At 43.4% G+C, this 6,807-nt stretch overlaps 1 protein-coding gene across 3 annotated transcripts in view; it reads left to right on the forward strand.

Moving 5' to 3' along the window:
• Positions 1–6,807, forward strand: part of G3BP2 (GTPase activating protein (SH3 domain) binding protein 2) — a 77,377-nt gene that overhangs the window by 38,040 nt on the left and 32,530 nt on the right. The window contains exon 1 of one of the 3 annotated variants that reach the window (XM_006754565.2): positions 6,159–6,378. The exons of the other annotated variants lie outside the window; for them this stretch is intronic. The gene's annotated coding sequence lies outside the window, so the exon portion shown is untranslated. Of the gene's footprint in view, positions 1–6,158; positions 6,379–6,807 lie in introns of those variants that run through there. 3 annotated transcript variants of the gene reach the window in all.

Raw genomic sequence — 6,807 nt, forward strand, 5'->3', positions numbered from 1 at the left:
GATACTAACCTAATTCCTCTGAGACTGATTAGCGACCCACCAGATGCCATTTCACAGAGGGAGACATGCCTTTCCAATATACAGAGTATCTGCTGACCAGGGCCCCCTCCTCTGGGTCAAAGGGCTTGGTGAGCATTAAATCAAAGAGGAGCCAATTGGGTAACCTCGCGGCATCTCATATCCAGACTGTAAGGCTTGAAGAAGTCAACACACTCTGTAGCCCAGTAATGGCTAGAATATTGGTGTCTGCCAAATTTAGTCTACCCTGGACAGTGCCAAATAAACATGGTAAAGTTTTGCCTCTTTCCAAAGTCATCATTTTTTTGGACTCCAGACAACTCAGGGCAGATTAATCCTCTTTTATTTACATTACCTTTAGTTCTTACACTTTCCAGGAGTACTCTATGTCTTAGATCACTTGGCCTGAGGGGATTTTAGAGCCCATCATAGTTTTGTGAGCATTGGATATAATCTATTAGAATTTACAAACAATCATTCAAGGTGGGTTACTTTTGTAAACCTATAACCTAATTATTTGGGTGTTGATATTTTATGAGGTTTTTGTTTCTAAATTCTGAAGAAGTGACCCCCTTAATGTCTACAATCTTTATTTTCTTAAGCTCTGTCTGGTAGCATTTAGAATCTCCTCTACTTGAAGACTTTAATAGACATGATCAAAACAAGTTACATAGCTAAAATCTGCCACCTATATATAGTCACTCATATTGTTCCATTAAACACCTTTTTAAATTTTTTTCAATTACAGTTGACATTCAATATTATTTTAGTTTCAGGTATACGGAATAGTGGTTAGACATTTATATAACTTACAAAGCGATTCCCCTGATAACTCTAGTACCCACCTGACATTATACACAGTTATTAGAGTACTAGAGGCCGGGTGCACGAATTCATGCACCAGTGGGGTCCCTTGGCCTGGCCTGTGGGATCGGGCCGAAACCAGCTCTCCAACATCCCCCGAAGGTTCCTGGATTGCGAGAGGGCACAGGACAGGCCAAGAGATCCCACTGGCACCTGATAGGGTACCAGGAGGGATGTAGGAGGTTGGCCAGCCGGGGAAGGACAGTGGGAGGGCTCCAGGGCATAGCCGGACCTCAGCAGCAAGCTAACCTGCCAGTTGGAGCATCTGCCCCCTGATGGTCAGTGCACATCATAGCAACTGGTTGACCAGAAACTGTCTGCCCCCTGGTGGTCAGTGCATGTCATAGTGAGCGGTTGAGCAGCCTTTGCATATCATTAGCATATTATGCTTTGATTGGTTGAACGGCTAGCCGGACGACTGGACACTTAGCATTTTAGGCTTTTTATCATATAAGATTATTGACTGTATTCCCTATGCTGTACTTTTCATCCCTGTGCATATTGTTACATTTTATACTGGACAACAAATGGGTGAGCTGTGCAAGAGTTTTATGTATCTTTCTGAATGTGACATATTTCACATACAACCATCAAATGGAGAGAAGGAACCTCTCCTTAGACCCTAACTGTCCCAATAGCACAGTGGTTCTAAACCCGTGGGTTGCGACCCTTTTGGCAGTCGAACGACCCTTTCACAGGGGTCGCCTAAGACCATCCTGCATATCAGATATTTACATTACGATTCATAACAACATTCATAGCAACATTACAGTTTTGAAGTAGCAACAAAAATAATTTTATGGTTGGGTCACAACATGAGGAACTGTATTTAAAGGGCCAGAAGGTTGAGAACCACTGCAGTAGCACAAAGGTAATGCATGGAAAGATTTCAGGAGAAATTAACATTTGATTCTTTCTTGAGGCCAGAATAGCCTTTCTACTCTCCTGCTCTAAAAGGAATGGATTCATCCTACTCATAGGTGTAGGTTTCTCATTGCATCAAAAAGCTTTGTAAAAGAGCCTGCTACAACAGAGCCCTGAGTTTTCTATCAGAAAGACTTGCTTCAAGGCTAAGAAGGTTCGTCGTTTAGTAGTGGTATATGGTATAATGGCACAAATCAGGGGCCACTCTGGGGTTTCTTTCTAAATTGGCCTCTTTTAGCCAAGTGTAACTTGCTTACTTTGTGAATTGCTTGTGAAAATGAAATGAGATAATATGTTTCAAGTGTTTTGAAACTATAAAAGACTAGGCAAATGTAAGTTGTTACTTCAGAGCAAAGCAGTGAACAGTCTGAACACTTTTTTGCCACTCATCCTGAGCCTGCTTGATATATTGGCACTCAGTGGTGGCTACTGAATGAATGAGTCCAGCAGTTTTAAAGTATTCTATATGCCATTATTAAGTGGACATTTTGCCGGACAACCCGTAGATAACCGTTTTACTTCTATTTATAAAAGACACTCTAGAAAGAATTATATAATATATAGAGAATACAAAATAATTACAAAATACAATTCAGGCAATCCACTTGACTATTTAACCAGTATTAGGTTAATTGAAATTCTAAGAAGTGTGGCTTGTGCAAGGAAAAATCACATATAACTCACCGTTAGCATGATTGAGATGTTTCAGTGTAAGTACTTGGGTAAATCAGTAGATGCAATTTACACTGACTTTTCACAGACTTTTGATAAAAATTCACATTCAAGGCCCACTTCGGGGTTGGGAATGTGATTGAGTGTCAAAGGATGAGCTGGGGTATATAATAAAAAAAGTGGCAAGAAAAGAGGTAGAAGTAATAGGTAGGGTAGATCAGGTAGACCTTGTTAGGCCATGGTAAGGACTTGGGATTTTTTTTTATTGTGTTGGCTTTAGACGAGTGGTTCTCAACCTTCCTAATGCCGCGACCCTTTAATACAGTTCCTCATGTTGTGACCCCTAACCATAAAATTATTTTCATTGCTACTTCATAACTGTGATTTTGCTACTGTTATGAATCATAATGTAAATATCTGATATGCAGGATGTATTTTCATTGTTACAAATTGAACATAATTAAAGCATAGTGATTAATCACAAAAAACAATATGTAATTATATATGTGTTTTCTGATGGTCTTAGGCGACCCCTGTGAAAGGGTCGTTCAACCCCCAAAGAGGTTGCAACCCACAGTTTGAGAACTGCTGCTTTAGAAGGTTTTGAGAATGCCGTCTGATTTATAATTGTAATGTAAAGGATCTGTTACTGTGAGAACAGATTATAGTAGAATGACAGTCGAAGTATCATGACCTTCTAGGCTGTTGCAGTAAGTGATGGTGACCTAGACTCAATAATAGTAGTAACAGTATGACAAATGTTTAATCTAGAATAAATGTTGGGAGAGGGAACAGAAATTTACTGATGATTGGCTATGTGTGTGGTGTGAGGAAAACAGTCAAGGATGACTTAAAGGTTTTGGCTTGAGCCACTGAATGAATACAATTCACACTGGTCTTCCTGCCTTATTATCATGGGAGAGGCTATTACATGGAGGTTATATTTGAAGGGCAGGGAAATTAGTTAGGAGGCCACTGTAATCATTCTGGAAAGAAGAAAAAGGCCTGAATCTGCACAGATGCTATAGGTGTGGAGAGGCATTCAGAGGGCAAAGACTTGAGAGACATTTAGGAAGTAAAACATCACCACTTAGGAAAAACAGTTTAGGGTTTGGGGTGTGGGTTTTTTTTTCCTGTTCGTTTTTTTTTTTTTTTTTTTTTTTTTTTTTTACTAAACCTTAAGATCGCTGAGTCTTTTTCCCTCAGAAGTCTTATACTCCCTCAGTAAGTCTTATACTCTAGAGCAGGGGTTGCTTGGGGTCTTTTTTTATAGTCCTAGTGCTAAGTTAAGAATATTTCTTACATTTTTTTCTTTTTTAAAATTGTTTTACTGCTTAAAGTATTAGAGTGAGATCATGTGGTATTTATCTTTCTCTTACTGGCTTATTTTGCTTAGTATAATGCTCTCCAGTTCCGTCAATGCTGTTGCAAATGGTAAGAATGCCTTCTTTTTTATAGCAGCATAGTATTCCATCGTGTAGATGTACCACAGTTTTCTAATCCATTCATCTACTGATGGTATTTCTTACATTTTCAAAGGAATAAAAAAAGGGAGGATAGATGTGTGACAGACCATTTGTGGCCCTCAATACAAAAATAGTTACTATCTGGTCCTTTACAGTATAAGTTTGCCAACCTATGCTGTAGATTAGTGTTTTTTTTAAAGTGTAGCTTAGTCGGCTGGTGTGGCTTAATTGTTGAGCGACGCAAGTGTTCATGGTTCGATTCCAGGTCAGGATATATGCCTGGGTTGCAGGCTCGATCCCCAGTGTGGGGCGTGCATGAGACGATGTTTCTATCTCTATCCCTCTCCCTTCCTCTCTGTAAAATATCAATAAAATCTATCTATCTATCTATCTATCTATCTATCTATCTATCTATCTATCTATATTTTAAAGTGTGGTTTAACTGCTGTTTGAACAGAGCAGCAACAGCACCTGGGAACTTGTTAGAAATGCAGGTCCTCAGGCCTTAACACAGATTTGCTGAGTTAGAAACCCTAAGAGTGGGGCCCAGCAGTATGTATTTTAACAAGTTCTCTAGGTGACTCTGATGCACGGTAATTCTGAGAACTGCTGCTATAGAGAAACTTTTTACCTGTGCGCCAGGATACATGGTGAAGAATAACAGCGTGGCACATAAAAGTCCCAAACTGGAAACTACCAAAGGTCAGTCAGCAGTAGAGATAAGTCGTGGCAGTAAATACAGTGGAAGTATTCTGTGGCTTGTGGTTAAGGGCATGGAATGTGAACGCAGACTGCTTGTGTTTCAATCCCAGATCCACCAAATAGTAGCTGTGTGACTTGACCTCTTTAAGCCTCAGTTTCCTCATCTGTGAAATAGGCATGACATAGTTAACTACTTTATAGGCTTACTGTGAGGCTTAACCAATTATGTAATTAGAAGAATGCCTGGTACAGAAGTATTAGACTTGAAGAGCAACCTGCATATTATAATGCTTTAAGGAAAAATATGTCCAACTTTATTTCATAAAAGTGATGGTCTGCCTGTATATTTTGCATGTAACAAAATGACTAAGCAGCCTACTATAGGTAAAACTATGTCGATTTTGGAAGTTCAAATGTTGGCATTGCTTCTGCAAACCTCAATTTTCACATGTAGAAAAATAGTAAAATTGTTCTTAGAGGATTGTGAAGAAAACTGATGCAATGTATATGCCCACATTGTGTTTGGTACATGGACATTTAATTAATAAATGTGTTCTCTTTCCTTTCCTAATTGCCCTTTCATTTCATTTCAGCCCTTCCTCCCAAAATGCCTCTGCTGTCTTGACACTCTTTGAGAAACATTGCAGAACTAAGGTGCAAAGTGGCTTCCTTGACTGTAAGGAGATTTGGCTTTTTCCATGAGTCAAGGTCAGGAGAGTCAGTATCTAGTGTTTTCCCAGCTATGCCCAGGGACCAAGTCTGTGTCAAGATCTAGGACAGGACTGTAATCCTGATATCTCCTAGGATTTTAGCCTTTTAGCTTCCTTAGTATGTAAAATTCTTAGTATGTATTTAGCAACACTTAAAAACAAAACGGGCACACAAAGAAATAGATCCTTTCTCCCTCTGTGTCATTTTTCCCTCCCTACATCCTAGGGCCCCACACCTAGGAGGCCCCAGATATGTATTTATATATTGCTTTGAGTTGTTAGGGTGAATTTGATCTCGGTGGAGCTTAAAACCTCCACTTCCTAGGATGGGTTCATAAACAATATAGGTGAGTTTAGGGTGCAAGCACCTGAAACCACTGGCTGCATTTTATGCTCATCTAGGGCGGCAAACACCCTGCAAACACCTACCTCGAGAAGAAAATTACTCAATTCCCTCCCTCTTAACATTAGTAATCAAAGGGGAGCAGAAATATCGGTCTCCAAAAACAGCGCAGAAGATGCAGCTCTGCAGGCGAACCGGCCCCTGTTCTGGCGCGATCTCGAAGGACGGCGGGACCAGAGTCTCCAGCCAGAAGAAAGGCAGCCTCCTTGTGACGTCAAATCAGCGGACTCGTACCGGCTTCAGGCCGGTTCCGGTTCCCCGGCTTTCCGGGCGCGGGAGTACGTGAGCGCGGCGATGGTCTGCGCGTGCTCCGCAGAGGGACGAGCGAAGGTTGGGTCCAGCTCGCGAAGGAGATGCGTGATTGGCTGAGGCCGTGCTGGGGGGTTCCCCAGCCCTGTCGGCAGGGGTAAAACAATAAGAGGGGGCGGCGGCAAAGGGGGCGGGACGTCCGTGTTCCTAGTCGCTCGCCGCAGCGCCTGGCGCCGGGGAAGGGCTGGTGGTGAGGGGACGAGCTCGCGGCTCTCCGGCTCCCCAGGTTTGACGTTTGTTGGAGGGCGGGGACGGCGAGGCCGCCGACGCTGCCGGGTCCGCGGGAGAGAAACCGAGCGTTTGCTCCCAGGTGAGGGGCGGGGGCCGCGTGGGAAGGGCGCTGACTGGCCGCGCGGTGCGGCGGAGGCTCCGAGGGCACAGGTGGAGCGGAGTCGGGGAGGGATGCGGCGGCGAGACGGGCAGGGGACGCAGTCGTTCCCCAGAGCGCGCTGATGGAGATATTAACAAGACATCATTCGACCCCATGGGTTTCTGTGGGACAGGGGATTATCTAATCAGTGGGCAAATAATGCTTTCTCCTCTCACCAGTTAAGATGATCACTAGAAGACACAGTGCTCAGGACAAGTCGGTCGACCGGCGAGGGAGTGAGCTTTCCGGGGAGGACCCTGCCGGTGGGGAGCCCAGCGGCCTCCACTCCGACTCGTTCGCGGCTCTTAGTCCAGGTTCGCGGGGAGCGGGGAGCAGGGAGGCAGTCGCCCCGCCCGTGGGGGAGGGGAG

This window comes from Myotis davidii, unplaced genomic scaffold (assembly GCF_000327345.1).
Source record: "Myotis davidii unplaced genomic scaffold, ASM32734v1 scaffold892, whole genome shotgun sequence".
NCBI classification, from domain to species: Eukaryota; Metazoa; Chordata; class Mammalia; order Chiroptera; family Vespertilionidae; genus Myotis; species Myotis davidii.